The 23,027-nt window shown below is 41.5% G+C and overlaps 1 protein-coding gene across 3 annotated transcripts in view; it reads left to right on the forward strand.

Annotated features, from left to right (window-relative positions):
* The first annotated feature begins 562 nt into the window (after positions 1–562).
* Myrip (myosin VIIA and Rab interacting protein) overlaps positions 563–23,027 on the forward strand; it is a 333,894-nt gene continuing 311,429 nt past the window's right edge. For all 3 annotated transcript variants that reach the window (XM_071600012.1, XM_071600020.1, XM_071600018.1), the window contains exon 1: positions 563–857. The gene's annotated coding sequence lies outside the window, so the exon portion shown is untranslated. The remainder of the gene's footprint in view (positions 858–23,027) is intronic.

The following is a 23,027-nucleotide window of genomic DNA, read 5'->3' on the forward strand; positions in this document are numbered from 1 at the left end:
CACGGTGGCTTTAAATACCCAGGGACCATGAAGTGAGGAAGAGCTGTCGAAGGAGGCGGGTCACCCCAGCTTTGGAGAGGCTCGGGCCGGCAGACCGAGGTGTTCTCGGAACCAGGCAGGCCCTGGATTTAGTGACCCATCACTCCGCGGTCACGGAGGTCCTGAGTCTCCAATGTTCAGAGGCAGCGGACAGGAAAGCTCGAAACGTCCTGAAGTCGTGCCTTGGGACTCCGGGACCCCGGCCCCTACACTGCACTGCGCAGCTGAAAGAGCTCCCGGAGGGGCGCTGGTCCCCGCCCCGGGTTCTTGCAGCTCCAGCCCCGCCTCCTCCTAGGGCGCCCCGCCCCTCCCGGCGCGTGCCGCCCGCGCGCCTGGGGAGCTCTGGAGCAACCCGCGGGGTAGGCACCCGGTGTTCCGGCGCAGGCGCGGTTGTGCGCCACCTCTCCAGCCGGGCTCCCCGCACGCGCCCCCGCCCCGCCTCCGCACGCGCCCCCGCCTCGGGCGCCTCTGATTGGCCGTCAGCCGGGCCAGCAGGTGTCGGTGGCCGCTGCGGCCAGGCTGGCTTGACTGCCTGCGGCGCGGGCGCCTCCCTCACAGCCGCTGCCACCTCTGCGCTCCCGCCTACTGCCCGCTTCCCGGCTCCCGCTGCGGTTGCGGTTCTGGCGGCCGATCCCCCGCGGCGCTGCAGCCCAGCTCTGGCTTGCCGGCTGACTCGCACCCCTTCCTCGCTGCCCGCAGCCTTCTGATCCACGCGCGGCGCTGCGGCAGGTACCCTGGGCATCCCGAGGCGCGGTGGCCTGAACCCGGCCGCCATCAATGACCCCAGCCGCGGACCTTTTCCAGGCCGGCCAGTCCGTGTGAGTATTGTGCCCTCCCCTCCCTTCTGGCAGCTTTGCGCCACTCTCCCCTTCATGTTGCCGCAACTTTTAGGGTGGGTGTGTGGAGGTGTCTCTCAGGTTCCCCAGCACCCCGAGCGCGTCCTGAGCCAGGGCTCCCCGGCATGGCCAGTCTGCCTCTGCAGAGGAAGAAGCTGGATAGGGGAGACTTGAACTTGCTCAGGGATCCTGGCAGTCGGAACCGCCCCTTTTTATGCCTTCTGGGGCGGGGACCTCGCCTCTGCGTTTCCCTCGTGTTTTCCGGATCCCAGCTGGCCACGTAGTGCTGGGGCTGCGGTTCACCGCGCACCTACTATGCTACCTGCTGTTGGTACGGGCGTCTCAAACCATCCAAAAAGCGCCCCGCAGCAGCCCACCGTAGTGGATTTGACTCTTTCGGACTCTTAATTTCTGTAAAATGGGGCTAATCAGGGACCTGCCCAAGGTCATGGCTGGTGCGCAGAGTTAGAACTCGAGACCATTGCATCTGGCCCCGCCCCCGGGCTGCCTGGGCAGGGAAGCGCTGTTGAGGGTTGCGGGGGTGGGGTGGGGGGTTACTTCAGTTTCATCCCGGTCTCTTCCTCACACTCCTTTAACCCCAAAGATGCCAGACTTGGAGAGGTAGGAAACCTATCCCCAGGGACTCTACAGAACAGATAATCGCGAGGGACCTTCCGGATGAATGTGTTGTGGAGCGGTTCAGTGGTGGGAACCCCTGGACGTGCAGTGTTTGGGGGCACTCCTTCTCTTTCCCGTCACTTAATTTACTGACGTCTCGACGAGGGTAGGGGAATTTGTTAGGTACCTGCGTTGAGATCCGTATTGTTCTACTTCCTACCCTCCCCTCGCCCCCCAATAAAGCCTGTCCCTGAGGATAACTATCCCAGAGACTCCAAGTGCACAAGGCCTAGATGGACCTGCCTAAGAGAAGCGGGTACGCCATGGGTTTGGTTTCCATTACATTTGCTCACAGCTGCTACTAGAAAATGCCTTGAGTCTGACTTAATTTCTGCCCTCCCAACCCCCACCCCTTGATCTGGATTTGTTGATTTGCTTGACACTTTCCCAGGGAAAGAGGGAGGGGACCAATCCCAGAGTATGTAAATGCTGTTAGAGGTGAATTGTTTACCCCAGATTCCTGGAAGCAGTTCTAGTGCTGCTGTTGGTGGCATTGTGGGCTGCTTCACAGCTCTGGGCTGGGAAGCAGGTTGTCCCTACCTCTTTTGCCATTATCATCCGGGCCCTCCAACTCAGCTGCCCCTTCCTCAATTCTGAAATTCCGTGATGAGATGACTACTTAGATAATTTTTGATGTGACTGACAAGCATCTTTGAGCCTCAACTTTTTCATTTATAAAATGAAATAATATCTGTTTTTAGTCTTTCCAAGGCACTTGGGGTTCAGAGGGTATGATAGGTGTGAAAACTCACTGGGGTTATATTGAAACATAGGAAGAAAATGGTCCAAAGAATCTGGGGCTGGGGGTGGAAATGGAGGTAATTTAGGGAACTTGACAGTGACATCGGGACCCTCTTTGCAGATCTAAAAAATTATCCTTTGAGAGAAATTTAGTTTTGTTAAGGTTTCGAAAATACTGCTTGTTTTCTTCCTGCTTATGTTCTTTGCCTGGCCATGGATAGCTGCATCTCACCTAATTACCCACCCCCTCATCTGTGGGATATCTCTGTGGGCCAGAAGCTGTATCTAGGGAGTTGAGAACTGTCTGGGGGAGATGGGGAGATGGTGTGTGTGTGTGTGTGTGTGTGTGTGTGTGTGTGTATGTGTGTGTGTGTGTGTGTGTTGTCTTTTTGGAGATGGTGTGTATCTCTATAAGGCAGGGTTCTCTTTTTGATGGGTCTCATTTGTCCATATATGAGACAAGGTTGGGAGTAGAGAGAGAAAGAGGAGTTGTTTGGCTCCAGGATTTGTTCACTTTTGAGAAAATGAAGTTCTAGCCACACTCAGTAATTTAAACTAGCAGTGAAATAGATTGTGCCCTGTCTTCCTCTTTCCTGCCCAGAGGGACTGGAGGAGAGCTCATCTGTGGCTTTGGCTTTTAGAACAATTGATTTACTCTGTATAAAAAGTACCTTACAGAAAACTTAACTATCTTCCTGTTTTTTTTTTTTTTTTTTTGTCTTCCCAGTTATTATTGGTTCTCGTCTCAAAGGCAAAGTAAAGAGGAATGACTGATCAGACTTTGGCCAATTTGTCTTAATATTATATTAAAGTATGAAATAATTACAGAAAAAAAACTGCATCCTGTTCCACAATGTATAACTTAATGAATTTTCACAGATGGAAAGCACCTGGATAAAGTTCAGATTCAGAACTAAAATATTCCCAATCTGCCCAGTTCTCCTACTGGCATGATTGCCCTTGCTTAGTTATGTCAGACAAGTTTTATTTTATTTTCTCATTTTAGTTCTCAAGTTAAAATGAGACTTCTTGATTATTTTCTGCCTTCTCTTTTTATGAATGCAAACCAAGGATAGTCATACCTACGTCAGTTCAGAAAACTAGAAGGAAGAATTCAGTTTGAGTGGAGATGAGTTGGTGGTCCCCAAAGGCCCTGATCATTAGTTCTTTGATGGTTTAACGAGCCCACCTCAGATACAATAGTGACATTGATAAATGGAGGTCAATTCATTCCCCAAAGAGTTTTTTCAGAGTAAACTAGAATGATACAGATTCAAAATAGAGTGATATGAATGAGGAACAACTATGAATGCGTTCTCCTTTGCAACATACACAATGGGCATATTTTTAATTCCTTAAAGTTAAAAATCAGTGGGGAAATCACAGAATTTCAAAGCTGAGTGATTTATGAACTGTTTGTGCTGTTGCCACATGGTGGCACCACATTGGCTGCAGAACTGAAATATCAACAATCCTCTCACCAGCCCTCATAAAAGGATCCCAGGAATAAAATCCAACAGCCCAGTATCTCTGAAAAATGATTTTCAAATACTGCTTTCTAGTATCTGGCAGGCAGGCCTCCTCTTGACGCCTACTACTATGTCCATGGACAGGACTCTATTTCAGCCCTTTAGAGAGATGGCTTGTGGGTCAGGAGAAGATGTGTGTTGGAGGGGGCTGGAGGTGGGACACTAGCCTTTTCCTTAGCAATACGGAGCTAAGGTCATTATGTCCTTGGAATTTTATTATATTTTACTTTTTGGTACTAGGGCTTCAACCTAGGAGCACCTTACCACTGAACTACATCCCCAGTCCTTTTTATTTTATTTTATTTTGAGACAGGGTCTTGCTAAGTTGTTTAGGGTCTTGCTAGGTTCTGAGGCTGGCCACAAAGTCGTGATCCTCCTGCCTCAGCCTCCCCAAACACTAGAATTACAGGTGTACATCACCATACCTGTTGGTCCTTGGGATTTTGAAGAGGGTCAATTAGAAAATTAACTTAGATGTGTTACATCTTACTCCAGAATTTCCCAAACAGTTTAAGAGATGGAGTTTTCTCTCCTGAGACTGGTAGCTCTTTACAAAGCACTGTCTGTCCATGGTGAACTTAGACACATGGGTCGGTCTGGCCATAGCCACACTGTTGCTGGAGGAAATGCCCCACGAATATCACGGGGTGGGCCCAAGTCACCAGGAGGAGATAGGGAAGCTCTCTCTAGGTTGGAGATGGCTAATAGGACCTATCCTATAGCCCTTGTCAATCCATCACTATTTTCTTTCACTGTCAGCATGACTGAGATACTGTTTAGAAGGCTGTATTCATTTGGTGGCTAACCTTGCCTACAATCACTAGGAGTGTTATATGTTTGCTATGTGTTATACGCCCTCCCCCCCACACACATACACTGTCTCATTTACTCTTTCACACTTGGAGGTAGGCGGCTTTTCCGTTTTATAGATAAAGGATCTGAGCCTTGAAAACTATGCTCTTTTTCTAAGCTTGTGTACTTTGTGAGCCAGAGCAAGATTTGAAAGCCAATTCTTTAAGACTGAGACAGCTTCCCTTGCTGAGTTGTACCCTTCTGCAGGCTGGAAAAGTCTTGCATAATTCTTTTGTCCTTCCTGGCTCCTAGTCTAGTATTAAACATGCAGCAGCCACTTAAGTCTAAGGATGGGATTGCTGAAAATAGAAAATTCTCCCTTGAGCAAGCATAGAATCCAGATAGTGAAGGATGAGAACTTGGGGTTGAGTCCACACAATCTGCAATGTTGAGACTGAGTATGTGCCCATCAGCATGTGTTGTCTTCTTTCCTGATTACAATTTTATGTAATAGAGGGGTGCTGTATCTATTTTCATGATCTTGTTTCACCTAAACATTTCTTTTACAAGTGTTGATAACATTTGTTGATCTTTGTAGTTAATTCATTCCTTTGATATACCAGCGCTTAAACATTCCCTGTCGGTGGACATTAAGGTATCTTCACCTTTCACTATTATAAAAAAAGCACAGTGAATATCTTTGATAAGATCTTATAGAAATGTATGAGCACAAGGTAGGAATCCTCAGAAGTTGAATAACCAACCAGCGGATGTGCTTCTGTTGGCCTCTGGCTGTGCCTTAGCTTTACTGGGTTTTGCAGATTGCATTCCCAAGAGACTAGAGATTGGTTCACTTCACACTCCCATTGCAGTTTGTTGGAGTTCCTTGTACTCCCATGTCTGAATGTGACTGTTCTAGGTCTGGTTGATCTGATAAGCATGGAATGAAAGTATTTCACTGCTCATTCATTTTGCATTTCCCTTAGAGGTGATCTTCTTTATATATTTTGACTTTTGAGTTTCCTTATCTATGCTTTATGTATTTTTTTTTAACTGGGAAATTTTTTTGGGGGGGTAGATTTCATTTGATGTTTACATTTCTGTATTGTATGAGGCATGAGTCCAACTGTGTTTCATTACAAAAACCATTTATCTCATTATCATTTAATGAATAGTTTATTATTTTCTCATTTAATAGTTTATTATTTTCTCTGTCATAGACCACTTTCTGGGTCTGTTGTTGACTATGTTCTGTTCTTTTTGTGACTCCTGAACTAATATCATTTCAATTAGTTACGAAAGCCTTCTAATAAAACTTCCCTTATCTTTTTTCTTTAAAATTGTCTTGGTTATTCTTGACCCTTTAGATTTTGAAATAAATTTTAGGATTTGCCCCTTTTCATGAAAAGTTCTGTCTTAATTTACGTTGAATCTGTAGATTAATTAGGGAAGACTTTACCTTATTGACACATCTAATTTGTGGACATGATCTCTTGATGAATGGTCTTTTTAGATCATTCTAAAAGATTTACAGCATTCTCTAGGAAGGTATGGAAGTTGTATTAGGTATTTTGCAGGTTGCTGTCACTTTTAAATTGACAGCTCTGTTGAGGTATGATTCACATACTGAGCAATTCAATTTTATTTAAAGTTTACAACTCAAGTTTTTTAGTAAATTCACAGTGTGTATAGAAATCAGCATGATTTAATTTCAGAATATTTTTGTCTCCTGAAAAAGAAACTCTGGACCCATTAACAGTCACTCCCTGATCCTCCTACCCCAGCCCTCACCACATACTTAGTCTACTTTGTGTCTTTATGTATTTGGCCATTCTGAATATTTCGTATAAATGGACTCATACAATAATACAATATGTGGTATTTTCCATCTGGCTTCTTTCAATTAGCATAATGTTTTCAAAGTTTATGTTTTACAGTAGCATTGCTTCATTCTTCTTTATTCATATATTCTATCCAATGGAAATATCACATTTTCTTGATCTGTTTTGTTGCTTATGGATTTTGGGATTGTAAATCCCTTGTAAATGGGATTGTTTTCTCTCCAATTGCCTTTTAAAAATTGGTTATTGCCAGTGCATAGTTATTACTATAGGAATGTTTTGCATATCATTTCCTACCTAGCATCTTTGTTGGTTTGTAAATTTTCTGGATATTTTGTATAAAGCCATTTGTACCACAAATAATGGTGTCATATGTACCACAAATATGGTGCTTATTTCTATCTTCTTCTTGGCTCTCTGGTATAATGCTGAGTAATAGTGGTGATAGAGCCTCCTCTAAATCTGATGTCTGACTTTGGTGTAAGGCTTTTAAATATTCACCAAGAGTTGTTGCTTTACATTTGGAGTAGAGACAGCCTTTACCATGTTAAGAAAGTCATGTGTCTGCTGTTCTAGTAGTATGTGTCTTTTTGATTGTTTATATGTTTATTTTTTTTCAGTGCTGAGAATTGGACCCAGAGACCTTTCAATTTCTTAGCAAAAGCTCTACCCCTGAGCTACATCCCTAGTCCCTGTCTTTGTATTTTAAAATTATGCCCATTCCTTTTCTATATCTTCTTTAATCAATTGAAGTTGAATTATCCTTATATATGATATTAGTTTATTTGAGTTTTCCTCTCAAAGACTGCATTATGAAAAAATCTTACATACGTCTAAGTATGAAGTTATATTTTAGCTGGGCAGGGTGGTGCAACGACTGTAAAATCCCAGGAGGCTCAGGAGGCTGAGGCAGGAGGATCACAAATTCAAGGCTAGCCTCAGCATCTTAGCAAGGCCCTAAGCAACTCAGTGAGACTGTCTCAAAATAAAATGTAAAAAAGACCTGGGGATGTGGCTCAGTGATTAAGCCTGGGTTCGGTCCCCAGTATCAAAATAAAATATATTTGCTTTTTGAAATTATCCCACCTTGGCTCCTCACTCTGAGGGTGATCTCCTTTTTCAGAGAGGTATTTCCTTGTTCTTCAACTTAAGGTTCAATGGCTTGAGGGAAGATGAGGCTGGGAGAGTTTGCAAGGTTAATAAATATGAAGCACTCTGAACAATGCCAGTCACATAAATGTTATTATCATAATTATGTCATGAAGTTAGCAATGAATTGTCAAAGAGCATTGATTTGGAGTCCTGAAAAAGGGACATCGTTGGGGACTGTCCAAATGGGACAGTTCACCACACCCAGAAAAAAAAATCACCTTTATGTCCATCACTCAATCCCTGTTGAAAATTTTGTATATTTTTTCCAGAGGTCATTTGATATAATATAGATATATACAGAGCTTTCATAAGTTCATTTTCTGAATCTTACTAGCTTTGAGGCTTCACTGGAATAGGAGCTAGCCTCACATGAAAACATTCACTAACAAACTGTCCAGTTATATATTAGTCCCCATCCTGATGTCTTAACATAGCACAGAGGGTCTTTGCCTACCTAAGCATCATTTTCTTAATAGGTCACTTGCTCCCTGATTATATAGGAGTTTATTTGGACCTCATTGTGCAAATCCATTGCATAATGTAATTGCAAATCTTGCAAAAGATGGAGGAGTTTGTTAAGTGGATGAAACTGGGTTGACAATCTGCAGGGAACAGTTGCTCACTGTGGAACGAATGGGATGCCGGCAGCCTCAAACCTGGTCAGAATTGAAAAAGGGAAACAGGAACTGAGAGAAGATTCCATACATGCTCCAGAAGAGAACGAGTAGAATGATAAAATAGGAGGAGGGTCTTTCGATGTCTGTCCAATAACTTTGCACAAAAATGATACTCTTGTTGAGCTTGTCAAAAAATGTCAGATGCTCATTGAAGGATGTTTTGTGCTCTTCTTTAAGTTTACTGGGACGATTATGCCCCAAATATGAAAACTTGCTTTTTACTTTACTGTATTGATGAAGCAGAGTATATCTGCATGCTTATATAGCTCTTCATAGCTGATATGACTACAAAGTTGTCCATGGGGTTCTCTTTCTTATTTTTTGTACATTCAGCAAATTTTCATGTATCATTCCATGTTAGGTTGGGCTGTTAGATTGTTTTACACAAATCATGTTCATACTTTTAACTGCTAAATTCCATTCCATCATGGAATGTATCTTATTAATCTATTTCTACATGATGGACTTTAGATTGCTTCTGTATTTTTGGGCTATCACATGGATGCATTTAGTAAACATCTTTGAAAAGTATTTATGCACACACACACACACACAAGAAATTTTGGAGAATATATGCCTAGAATTGGAATTGCAGGGTCTTATTTTATATATACTTTTAGTTTGATCACCCACTGCCAAATTGCTTTCCTAAGTATCTGCACCCATTTCAACTCCTGTAGTAATGCAGACAGGTAGGGCCTATCACATTAAGGAAATAATACGACAAAAGGAAGGAGAAAGGTATTAAAGGAAAAAGTATATGTGTATATATGTTTCCATATATATATATATATATATATATATAAATGTCCTAAAGTTCATTTAGGAAGCTCAGAGTTTTTGACCTTTTTGTTTCAAGTCTTGCATCACATAAATGATTATGTAGAAATAAAAATAATTAACTTCATATCAATATTTACTGAGTTTAGGAGAATCTATGAAAGTTTTAGTGTTCAGCTACTCAGTAGTGCCTTTAATCAGGACAGACTGCAAAGGAGGTGAACACAGGTAAATGGAAACCAGGAAGCTACCTCCTTCCAACTCGGTCCTACCTCACCTGTCCCAGGATGCAGACACTGTAATCATTGAATAATTATTTCAGTTGTAGAGGCACCCCCTCCTCCACAGAAAATCTTAATTAAGGGTCTCCAGAAATCTTCACCATAATTGATTTTAGAACTGTCAGCAAAAGGATCTCTGCAAAAGAGTTCAATGTAGTTAAGCTTCCAATTTCCTGTTGCTCTACCTTACGATCATTAAATTTGGCCACGGGCTTGAAAGAGATCAGCACTCCAGGTGCTAAACACCCCTTTACTAGTTTTTCACAAACATTTATGGACGCTCTAGTATAGTAACAATATACATAATAGTTTGTAAAAGTTTTCAAGGTTTAAAATCCCAAACTGCCTGAATTCCGGATTCAGGGGTATTGATTGATTACAGTGAAAGCTTTGCCCTCTGAACCTGGCTGCAACCAAATAAACATGCTTCCTGTTTTCCTATCTGGTGTCGTGCCTTGTCAGTCCCTACAACATTTTTACCATCTCTTCTTTTAAAATGTAGAAGACCTTGGTTCGGGTAATTCTAAAACAACACTGTGTCATTAACACTGGTATGCAAATAAGTTTGTGTGACAGATTGCTAGTGACTAGAGGACCAGCACAGCTCACCCCTACCAGATGCTAGTGAGGAAAAGGCAGAGAGATGACGGATTTGACTGGAGGTGGGCTGACTGCTGAACCAAGAGAAACTTCACCCACTTCAAACTCTCTCAAAGAATGGATTCTGCATTTCTGTAAGGAGAATGAAAAGAGCCTTATGAAACTATGTGCCTAAAATTGTTATTGGCTTTTTTATTCAACTCTTACCTTCCTTAGGTAATCATGAGTGGAATTTTCCATATGTATTTATATATCATAGCTGAGGTAAGAAAAGCACTCTATGGAGTATCATTTTGTGGATTTGATTTAGAGCGAACACCACTGGGGTGACAGATGTGTTCTCTGCATCTGTGATGTGCATATCCATGCTGTGGGCCTACAATTTAATCCGACTGAGCAGGCATTTGGAAAAACAGTGCAAGATGAGCCTCAAGGAAGGGCAGGTGCCTGGAGGACAGAGGTGCCCGAGGCTCAAAATCTGTTTGCCAAATTCCTTAAATAATGTTCTAACACTGGATCCTGGTGGCTCAGAGAACTATGTACAAGTTTCCTCTTTTGGGCATAATATGCAAGAACCTCAAAGTATGCAGGGTCATTGTTTATACTTGAAAGCCTACAGGACAGGATCCTGTTGGCATTATTGGGGAAAAGGAAAATAATCCAAGCCTCTTAACGTTCTTTTTTTTTTTTTTCTTCCCTCTGAAGGTAGCCTAATCTTCAAGCACTAAGCAGTGCTTCTATCCCACACCTTTTCCCAGCTTCCTCTTGGAAATCCCTATCTCTAGCATTTTTTCACTAAGGAGCTCCAGCTTCAGAAAGGTGGCTGCTTTGGTGTTTACGTTTTATATAAATGTAGTCTTGTTTTGCTTCTTTTGAAAAACGGTTTGTTCATCATTAGGGATTTTGACTTACTGAAATGACATGTAATCAGAGCGTCTGTGATTCTCTCTTTCTTTTACAACTAAATAGAAGGAAAATCAGAGATGCTATTTTAATTGAATTCCTGTTCAAAGCCTTTGAGAAACATCAGCAGTAGATTTTCAGGTCTGTGGTTCAGCGATGTCAGGTGTCTCTCCCATTCTGGTGCCTGAATGCTGCTGAGATCCCTTAATGAGGTTTTCTGCCTCAAAGAGTCCCATGTGCTCCCAGATCTGAATTCTCCTCCCACACTTTCCAGGTACCTGCTCTTGCTTTTCCAGATGCCACCACCGCTCATTTTCTGCTTAGGTTCCTCTCCCCTCTGGATGCTTTTGATGGTAGACAGCAATGCAGGGCTGACATTTCCCTTTCTCTTCTACAAATGGTCCACACACAGGCAACGAGGAGAACAAGAAACTAAAGAACAAATGCAGGTTTGACAAATTTGGGAAATGATTGGAATCACTTCCTCCCCAAAGTGGAAAGTTTGCCAGAAGAAAACAGATCGAGTGGTGTGCTTGGGCCCAGGCACTTAAGAGACATAGGGATCGATGTAGACATTCCTAAAGGCCAGGACTCTGCTGTCTCTCTTAAGCAGTGGTGGGTAAGGAGGCCCACAGAGGCAGTGGGCACTTTCGATGCTAAATTGGTGAGGCTGGCTTTGAATTTGCCGTCCTTCTGCCTCAGCCTCCTGGGCACTGGGATTACAGGTGTGTGCCACCCACTGTGCCCAACCTTACTTCTTGATTAGTCTCACCTGAGTTCTTTTCTAGTTTCCCAAAGAACCAAATTTTGGCTTTCACTTCTCTATCTCATCAGTCCTTTCTATGTATTAATCTTTCCTCTCATCTATATTGTTTTCTTCTTTCTACTTTTTGGCCTTATTTTTCTCATCTCTTATATTTAGATGATTAACTCATTGATTTCACAGCCCTTTTCTTTCCTATTTACATTTAGGACTATACATTTTTTTCTAAAAATCATATAAGCCATGTTTGCATTCCTCAAGTTGTGATTGTTATTATTCCCAAGTGAGTTTTAAAATTTTTCTTTATTATCTCTTATAAGTTTTTGTATAGAAACAAATTTTTTTTCCTACTTTAATACACAAAAGAATGTGGTCTGTATCATTCTAGTTCTTTGAAATTTGTTGACGCTTGTTTTATGGCCTGGTATAGAGTACTTTTTTTTCATAAATGTTCTGTGTTGTCTTGAAAAGAAAGTCATTGGTTCCAGTGACTTACTTTAATGTAAGGTAATTAATTATATTATTCTGTTTTTCTTAATGATGTTTTGCAGTTTGATTAGTCAGTTGTGGGAGAAAGTATGGAGAGGTGAATTTATCAGTTTTACTGGGTGCTTCTTTTGCTTTTTCTTTGTATGTTTTGAAGTAATGTACTGTTGAGTGCATCTTAGTTTAATTTGAGCATTCCCTTCTTAATCTCTAATAATGCCTCTTGTTTTTAAGTATGTGTTTAATAGAGCAGTACTGGTTTTCTTTTGCTTAGTCTTTCTTTTCTTACTCTTTGCCTCATCCTTTGCTTATCTTTTTTCTAGAAACCTACAGCTCTGTATGTTTTAATTTCACCTGTGAAACTGTTGGTAATAGCACTAATTTGCTTTATATCTTTCTAACCTCTAAGTTTGAATGTGAAAGTTATGATTATTTATAGTCTTACCATTCATATATTTGGATTTATTTTTCCATCTTAACTTGGTTCTCTAAGCTGGTTCCACATTGGATATACAGAAGCCCACCCTGCTTTATCTATGGGGGTTTTGTTCCAAGCCCCATGGTGGATGCCTGAAGCTGGATAGTACTGCACCCTGTGTATACTCTGCATTCCCCTACGTTCCTGCAGTGTTGCCACATACCCTAGAGTTAATCTTCCTTCCACGTTTTCTGCCCTGGTACCTCCTTGACCTCACTGCTCTTGTATTTGGGGGCCACTCTTCAGTGCAGTAACAGCTACTTGAACACAGGACTGGGATTCTGCCACAATCCATCTTATAACTGAGATGAGTATTGGTTGACTAATGAGTGTTGTGGAAACACTGGACAAAGGGATTGTTCACACACTGGGTGGGATGGAGGGGTAGCATGCGACTTCATCGTGCTACTCAGAATAGCATGCAATTAAAAATTTGTGAATTGGGCTGGGGATGTGGCTCAAGCGGTAGCGCGCTCGCCTGGCATGCGTGCGGCCCGGGTTTGATCCTCAGCACCACATACAAACAAAGATGTTGTGTCTGCTGAAAACTAAAAAAAGAATAAATATTAAAAATTCTCTCTCTCCCTCTCTCTTTAAAAAATAATTTGTGAATTGCTTATTTCTGTAATTTTCCATTTAATATTTTCAGACCACACAATTGACTACAGATAATTGAAGTTGTGAAAAGTGAAACTACAGATGGGGGAGGGGGTACTACTGTACTTAGGTGCTCCATCTGGCTGCTTTTTGTATTGATTTAACCCTCTCTACAACCCCACATGACATTTTACTTTTCCATTTATTCAAAAGCTTTATATTCTATTGTGATTTTATAGCATTTATTATACTGTAAATTTAACATATATATTTACCTTAAAAAACTAAACTGAATCAAAATTTATTTTTTTGGGCTGGGGATGTGGCTCAAGCGGTAGCGCACTCGCCTGGCATGCGTGCAGCCCGGGTTCGATCCTCAGCACCACATACAAACAAAAGATGTTGTGTCCGCCAAAAACTAAAAAAAAAAATAAATAAATATTAAAAAATTCTCTTTCTCTCTCTTTAAAAAAATTATTTTTGTCTTGAGAAAGTCAAAGACTTTATATTTAACTAAGATCACCCTCCTACTAAATTTATATGTTAATGTTATCTCATTTCAGGTCAACCTTTTTAAAACCTCAAGTAGAAGACATTCTTGTTATTTTTTAATGTTGTGTGTAATTTATTGACAATATTATTCCACTGCCTTCCAACTTCCATTATTGCATTTTGAAAATTCAGCTAACAATCTGGTTTTTGTATTTTTTGTTTTTGCAGGAGGGGGTCTGTTTTTTTTCTCTCTAGCTGATTTTTATGACTTCTCTCTGTCTTTGTTGTTCTGAATTTCACTAGGATGTCTGTAGTAATGGATTTCTTTTTAATTATCCTGCTCAGGATTCACTGTGCTTCTTCAATATGAAGATTGATGTTTACCCAATAATCTGGAAATGTCTCACCCATTGTTTCTTTGATTGTTGCTTCTGCACTGTTCTCTACTAGCTCCTTCTAAAACTCTTATAGAATAGTAGGGGCACCTTCTTTCTGTATCACCTGAGACCTTTCATGTTTCACTTCCTTGCTTTTTTCCTACATTCTGGGCTTTGACTTGTACCTGGATTCTTTTTACATTTTCTCTGCAGACCTCATTTCTTTTCATGGTTTCAAACATCATCCATGCCAATGATCCCTAATGCATATTTCTAAGCCAGACCCCTCTCATGAACTCCTAGAATAACCTATGTGACATTTTCCCTCGAGTGTTAAATAAATGACTCTAAATCAATTTTTTTTGAAAGCTGAATCCCTGATCATCCCTAAACCTGTCCTACCTGCATTTTTCTCATCTTAGTTGCTTAGATATCAATCAATATAATCAATATTACATTGATTTTCCCACTTGTAAGGAATACATTCACTTATTTCTTGGAACTTTTAAAATAAAAATACTATTGATGCATTTTCCTTCTTTTTCTATTACTAATATTTGGAATCTAGTGCGTATTTTCCAATCACAGCACATTTCAATTTAGGTGCTAAATTTTCAACAGAATTACTTGATTTGAATGGAGTACACAATAAGTACATCCTTATACTGGAGTTGTTCTGAATATATTTACATAATTTATATGTAATGGCCTAATTGGATATCATTTAAATTTTAATTAACTAAAATGAAATGTCCAGTTCACTTGTTTTAGCTGTATTTCACGATCTCAGCAGCCACATATAGCCAGCAGGTGGCTACCATAATGGGTAATGTTGATGGGATCAATCCTGTGGGATTATGTTTATAAGTTTTTGAATCTTTCATGTATGTGAAGAAAAGATAACCTAAAATGAAAATTCACAGCTGAGTTAAAGGAAGAAGTTAGAGTTGATTTGCATAGCATCTGATATTCTGTTGGTCAAGAAGGCAGTCAAGAATTTTCTATGAGAAATTCTCATTTTTGTATATTTGTTAATGGGAGAGATGTTGAAATGTAGGAAAAAGGAAAAAAGCAAATCTGTAAGAGTGGCCTCTTGCTACTCCTTTTGCATTCCCCACCCTCTTACCCTATGTTCATTCTCTGTGTCATGTATGCATGGCTTTGGTTTTATTTTTATTTATTTTTTTCTTTGAAAATTGTTTCAGCATCTCCTTCCTGAGTAGGAAGGAATTCTGGATTAAAACCCAGAACATGATTGTAACCACCTATCATTAATTTTCTTTAAGTGATTCTTCTTCAAATTCATGGAACAATTCCTCAAATAATTATTTTTTTCAAGAGAAATGGATGTCTTCAGTGCTCTCGTTCTTCCTGTTAGAAACACAAGAATTTCACTTAATTATCAGATGGAGAGTCACAGAGGCTAAGCCTCTGTATTTTTCCACCTTTTAGACTCACTGTTTTAAAGTGGGCTTCTTAAATAAGCCTTTGGGACTTGGGAGGAAAGGCATTCAATACTAAAGACTTATATCAGGTAAACCTAATAAGGGGGAAGAATTTTAAGACAGGATCATTAACCTGTATAGCATGAAGAGTTTGGAGCATAAAGAACCCATTTCTCAAGTGAAAACTAACTAAAAATCTTCTAGTTAGCATCAAGAATAAGTTTGGGTTCTTTAAAGACAATATCAAATATTTTAGGAGGATTAGGCTATGGCTCAGTAGTTGAGCCCTAACCTGGCATGTGTAAGGCCTTGGGTTCAATTTCCAGCACCCCCACATCCCATACAAGGTAGAATATAAAATAGTTTGGGATTCAATCTGGAAGCAAATAACTAATTTTTATGCAAAGCAGTGCACACCCCACAAACCTGCACAAATAAGCTGATTCAGCAGAGGGTCACCATCCGTGTCTATTTTACCCATTCAAGGGGCCTTATTCTTTACCTGTTGCCCTTCAGACAGATGCCTAAAAATGTTTCAGGAACCTTAATGCTTGGAACCTTAGACCCATTTGTTTTATTTCTGGGAATGTAGCCTAAGCTGGGAAAAATTCCTGAATGTGGAAAAGCTTTTACCCACAAAGATGTTTATGCTAGTGCTCTCTGAAATAGAGCACAAGGTTGGAGTCAATCCAAATATACCACACTGGGAAATAGGTCCATAAATATATCCACTTGATAAAATATTATGCAGCCAGTAGAGGTGATGCTTCAAGTGATCATACTGACATGTTTGGGGAATGAGCTGTCCCCCAAAGGCTCCTGTGTTGATGCAGGAGGTGAAATTATTGTGAGAGCTGTAATCCAATCAATAGATTAACCCACTTGATGGATTAATAATTTGAATGGTTTGCTGGGTGGTAGCTATGGTCAGGGGGATGTGGCTGGAGGAAGTGGGTCATTTAGGGCAGACCATAGGAATTTTATATTTTGTCCCCGTCTCCTCTGGCTCCCTTTCTCTGCTTCCTGGCTGCCGTGAGCTGAGCTGTTTTCTTTCACCCAACTCTTCTACCATGATGATCTGTCTTATCTTGGGCCCAGAGGAATGGAGTTGATCAATCATGGACTGAACCTCTGAAACGGTGAACCAAAATAAACTTTTCCTCTTCTATATTGCTTTTGTTGGGTATTTTGGTCACAGCAACACGACACTGACTAGCAGACATACCGATGTGGAAAATATGCTTGAGATAAACTGTTCAGGGAAAAAGGATGCATAGGATAACAATAACCACACATACAAAGAATGGGAGGAACGAGACTTCAGTGGACTTCAATGGACTTAGCAGTGCTTGTGTTTGTTTGATGGTGCCAGGGTGCTTAATTTTCTTTTGTAGCATATGATATATTTTAGGTTTTCTCAAATAGGATCATTTTAAAGAAAAGCGAAACCTCATAAAAATTCTAAAGGAGGACACCAAAAGGAATGAAAGAGGCAGAGAACTATTAGAAGCTGCTTCTAGTGGCTACCTGGAAGTGGGCAGTGTGTGTGTGTGTGTGTGTGTGTGTGTGTATTGGGGGGTGGGGTGTTCCCTTTTACAATGATTTTATAGAATTGAGACTCCAAAAGAAAGAGATGGAAAAGAGGTGGGCTAGGAAGGGTGCCCTGGCTGGCTCAGATGGAGGCAGGCATTGATGGGAGTTGTCTCTCAGCCCTCTGTAGAAATTCTGAGTCTGGGTTTCAGGCCTTACTCCTGGGTTCTTGTTTGTTTGGTGTGGCTCCTGGTGGGCTGGACACATAAGCAGTGTTGGCTGTGTTCAGAATCAGTGAAGAGTGGACAGAGTCTGTGGCAATTCTGCTGACCATATTATTTATATTATGCTTTTAGAGGGTTGCCTTTGGAATTTGAAAAACAAAGTGAAAACAGTTTGTTTTTCCTTTCTATCCAATTTGCAGTCAATATCCCTGGGCATTACTACAACCTTCCAAGCCCTTCTCGAATTGCTGAACCACTTAAAGTGGTAGCTGTTTTGGGCAGGTTATGTTTGAGAGTTCTGTAATCTTGTCTTAGAATTCTGTGATGTACCTTTAATTATTCTTAAAGTAGCGAACTTTAATTAAAGTATATGACTCTAAACCTCCTGCTGATGGGAGATGTATCACCACAGCATAACTGGGTTTGCGAAACCAGCAGTGTGGATCAGGCCAATGTTCAAGATCATTAAACAACTTCCCTCCTGCCATGGTACTGAATTGGAGATTCTTTCTTTTATCGCCTAGAGCAATTTTGTAATCCTCTTTGTTATCTAATAGGATATTATCTAGGATCAAGTCTCTTTATAATGTTATTGCTTATATATGTTTGAATATAACCACAGTTTGAAAGACTTAGCTAAAGCACAATGCTTTATTGTAAGCTTTCATATTGGAAAAACTATTTTTCTTTTGAAAAATGTACACTCCAGTCTAGTTCAAACATTTATTTCAACTTTCACTATATTGAAACTTCAAAGAAAAGAAGAAAGAAACTTTTTTTTTTTTTAACTGCACTCAAGCCATGGGTTACTGAAGAACTCACACTGTGAAAATGGTCAGATCATAGAGACATGTTGAAATCATCTAGTCTGGAAATAGGGAGAATAAAAGTTATTGGTAGGTCCTCCTACCATTTCACCAGGTGATTGTGGTTCACTGGGGAGACCAGTAAATTCCATGGACATGAGCTCATAGCCAAATTTCTTTTGCTATAAATTGAGTATCTTGGTAAGTCACAATGTGGAGAAACTGACAATGGATTAAATGTGGTGAGGACAGGAGCAATCCAGGAAAAGATGGCCAAAAAAAAAAAAAAAAAATGTGTCTGCTTATTCCAGCGAGGAATCACTATCCCCTTTGTGACAGAAGGGGTGTATGAGGTACAGTCATTGCCTCTGTACAGTAGACTGTTTCCCTTCCCTCCTCACCCAGTAGTGCTGGTCTCCACAATCGGAAAGACAGGTCCTCAGCAGTAGTGATAAGACAGATGAGGCCTGGAGAGGGGGTGTCCATGGATGGGTTGCACCTGTGCATAACTGGATCGGGCCTGTGGGGCCATGCTGTTGGACCTCACTGCATGCCCATTTTGTACAAAGGCTCACTGAATAAGCACTGGAGAAGAGCCTGACCAGCCCCCACAGGTTTCAACTTGTCCATCAGATGTTTGAGCACTTCCTCTGCACAGGGTGTGCTGAGCTTCCTCATGGGTCTTTGAATGTTACTAGATTGCACCTACTCCCAAAGGCCCATCTACATACCTCATTCCCAGATCTCCTTGTTCTGATTTTCCTGTCCTCTTCCTTCCCATCCTGTCATATTGTTAAGTGCTACCCAGAGACTGACAGATCCATTCTTCTGGGTGTCTTTCAATCCAGATGATGTAGAAACATTGATCTTCTCCACTCTCTTGTAGACACCCCAAATGGGGCTATAATACTAGATTGTCCTCTTCTAGTTGATGTCAATTATATCTCACAGAATCATCCATAAATCAGGCCTGAAGTTTTCTGCCTATGTTGGTTGATCATAAAGTAGTTACCATGAGGACACAGGGACAAACTGAGGAAGAGGAGTCAGTAACAGTTACCAGATAACATAGAGGTCTGAGTCACCTGCCTATGCAGCTTATACCTTCAGAAACTGCTTGAGCCTGATTTCTTACCTACCATTTCCACTTGACAGCAGATCCCTACTATCCACATGTAGCCTAAAAAGAAAGCTAGATTCTCCTGGTCACATGGTCATTTGATGTCCCATAGTCAGCTGTTTAGTACAAGGGCCTGGTAGCAAGCATGAGGTGTTTCTCAAAAGAAGTTGTGGCTCAGTCTCTGCTCTGACAGTCCAGCAGCCTTTGCTGGGCTTCTTCTGTTTCCCAGAGGCCCTGTGTGACATCTCTATTTGTTATGAACACTTTGCAAATCACTGGATCTGTTGGATCTTACATAACCCCAGGAACAGAGCAGCTTGCACCACTGCCTGGACTTGCTTTGGGCCCCCCTCAATACTGGCTGCCTTGCAGTTTCCCAAGTAAATGGGTGAAAGCAAAATATATGTGCTGTGTGTCACCTCCAAACTCCAGAAGAGCCCACTGAGCTTAAAGCCTCCATTTTGACTAAGAGGCTAAATAATGATGGAGATTATAACAGCAACAGCATAAAGTAGTGGCCCTATCCTGTCTAGGACAACCTGTCAGTGACAGCTAGACTAAACTCTGGAGGTGTGACTGAGGATATGACTGGTGGCCACTGTGCTATCTCTGTCTGCTTCTAGGGCCCAGGTGAGCTGCTGTAGGTCTAATTTGGAGTGGACATTTACTCTGGGCACAGATGTTTATTCATGGGAAGCTTGGCCTAAAGTACTGTGGAAGCTGGTCTGGAATTTGACTTTTTATCAACTGTTGGAAAAATACCCCTTATTTGGAAGTTTTTTTTTTTTAAAACATTTTTCTTCTTTAAGGTTGTTATCTATATTTCTGTGTCTTCCTTTATCTTATGAGGGCTATCCTTTGGGTCGTTTTCTTATCTATGTATAGAATATACATATCTGAGTTGCAAAGTTATATTGAGTTTTAGACACTTTTAATTTTAAATTATCTTATTTGGCACCAAAGAGTTGGCACTGTCTTAGTAACAGCAGAACTGGAAGAACTTGGTGAAATTTTGCAAGAGTTATTTTTAATAGGCCGCTCTTCAGTCAATCAACCAACACATAGATGCCATCAAAGCACGAGTAATTGAGTGGAGGCGGAGGCTGGAGGGACTCCTGGGGTGAGAGAATTGTCACCCGCTTCTCTTCTAAACCCAGACACTCTAATCCAGCTAGGCCTCTGCCAGTTAGCACTGGGAACATGCCCTGTAGCACTAGGTCCATTATGCAGAACTTTCAAGTAAAAAAAAAAAAAAAATTCTACTTCCTAAGTCACCTGAGTCAGAACAAACAGATTAAACATCTCAGGTCAAGTTTCAATTATTTAAGTTCATACATTAGGAGGGGACCTTCCTGCAGTCACAGAATGATTCTAGAACATTCAGATCAAATATAAGTCCTGGGCTTTCTAGAGGACATGTTAGAAAATTAAAGTGTGAGGATATTTTGGAGAACGTTAAAATGACAACATGGACTACAGCTGGCTGAGGATTTGAAAGTGTTCCTGCAGTGTTCAGCAGGAGATAAGGAGAGGTGGCGACCAGAACTCTGCCTGCTCTTGGCAGAGGTTCATTCCTTCTCTCCCATCCCAATCATCACAGGTCACACTGTGTGCCTTGGTCCCAGCAGAGCCAATCTCATCATTCCCTTAATCACTGTTCACTGTCAGGTCTCCCAGATCACTTTCATCCCTTGGACTCTGGTCCCCACTTGCCTCTTCCATAGTCCCTCCTCTGACCCTATTTCCTCCCATCCCCTGTGGGTGCTGTGACGGTTGGTCATTGGCAGTATCCCCTATGACATCATTTCTCCGATGTGCTTTTCACATCTTCTCCCATCTCCTTCTCAAGCAGGCGCTGTTTCTGTCCTGCCCTCCAGCTCCACGGGAATCTGCACATGGTAGGAATGTCTTCCTTGCTCCTCACTGTTGCCCTGAGGTGGTTCAGGCTGCTGCTTCTCAACAACAACAATAACAACAATAAAAATAAACAACTATCATGAGAGTCTGCTACCTGAAAGGAAAGTGACCACAACACTCGGAGCGACCAAGAGATCTTTTTGCAGAAGTGCAACAGAGGAGAAAAGAGAGAAAGAGAAGAGAGAGAGAGAGAGAGAGAGAGAGAGAGAGAGAGAGAGAGAGAAGAAAGAGAGAGCAAAAGTAAGAGCAAGAGAGACAGAGAGAGCAAGAGAGCAAGAGAGAGAGGAGCCCAGCAGGAGGGAGTTTTTATAGCCCAAATCTAACAGGGCCTCTGGTCTGCAAGCTGCCTTGTTGGCACAAAGGGGGGTTGAGTGTTCAGCCTTGAGTGGGGGTTGAATGTTCAGCTTTGATGCAAACAGGTGATAAAGGACCAGACAGAAGGAGGTTTGAGTGCGTGGGCCATCCTGCAGCTAACATTTGTTCAGCCTGCCCTGCAGATAACATAGTTCAGCCTGTTCTGCACCTAGCATTACCCACTGCTTTCCCTAGCTGTGTTCCTTCACTGATCCCTGATCCTTTCCTTTAATTCTCTTAATATTTGGGTTCTCTAGAGAAACAGAACTGATAGGATGTGTATATACAGAGACAGATTCATGATAAGGAATTGGCTCGCAGGATTATAGAGGCCAAAATCTGCAGTGTGGGCTAATAATTGGAGTCTCAGGATGGCAGATATTCTAGTCCCACTCTGAAGGTTAGCAGGCTGAGCCCAGAAGAGCCAATGGAGCATAAAATGTCCAAAGGCAATCTGCTGGGGAAGTCCCTCTTAACTCAGGGATGTCACTTGTTCTATGAAGGCCTTCGACTAATTGGATAAGGTCCGCTCACATCATGGACGGTGATCTGCCTTTCTTTTAAGTTTCCTGAATGAAATGTTAATCTCATCTGCAAACACCTTCTAAGTTGGTATGTAAGATTAGCCATCACAAGTTCACCCTTGGTGCACATATGCATTTGTTTAAACCACAATTAATTTCTACCTGACATGATCAAATTGTACTGTGTATGATTTCCAGGAAACCTACTAACCCTTTCCCCAGAAGAGGATTCAAAGTCCGCAAGTGGTGTTTACTCTTCTCCTCAATATCCCATAATTGACATACCATGATGTAGAGTTAACCATACCTAAATATTGTGTTATCAAGTCAGTAGATCTTATGTTACATGATAAAGGGATAGGAGAGAGAAGAAAACAAAGAAATCGGCTGTACACACTCATTCATACAAAATCGGATGGAAATACTCATGACCATGAACAATTCTTTTTTCTATAACCTAGTTATATGGTCATGGCTAATAACTATAGGTGCCTTCTTCTACTGCCCAGCTCATATTCCCTTGGTCCTCAGCAAGCACCTGAGCAGGATGTGATCTTTACCCTCCCTTTCCTGGTGACAAGCTTCAGGGATAATTCTTAGTGATTTTGATATCTATAGAGATGATTCTTCTAAACCTCTGGCCTCTTAGCTGCCTGGCCTCCTCTCTCCAGTGACCTTATACTCAAGCCACTATATCGTTAGCAATTTATTCCGTCTTTTATATTAAATCTCCACATGTGTCCCTGCCGGGCCTCCCTGATTCCGAGTTCACAGTAGTATTTGCTGCGTCTGTTGTTTTACGTAGGACTATTTCCTTTGTCCTCCCTCTCCCATTGATTTCCCTGAGTCTCTAGATTCTTCCTCTGGGTCTTTCTGTTTGGGAACAAATCTGGGCCTGATGAGGGCTGCAGCAACCACACAGCTGTCTGAGAAGTTGCTCTTGGCTCCTCCCCAGACCCAACCTTGCCTGAGCTTTTCACCTCCCTGTCTTCCAAAATGGTAATGACACTGAGGGCCAGAGGGGCCTGCAAGATCTTCCTCTGACCCTTTTGAAGTGGTGGATAT

Source organism: Marmota flaviventris, chromosome 1, assembly GCF_047511675.1.
Source record: "Marmota flaviventris isolate mMarFla1 chromosome 1, mMarFla1.hap1, whole genome shotgun sequence".
Taxonomy (NCBI): Eukaryota; Metazoa; Chordata; class Mammalia; order Rodentia; family Sciuridae; genus Marmota; species Marmota flaviventris.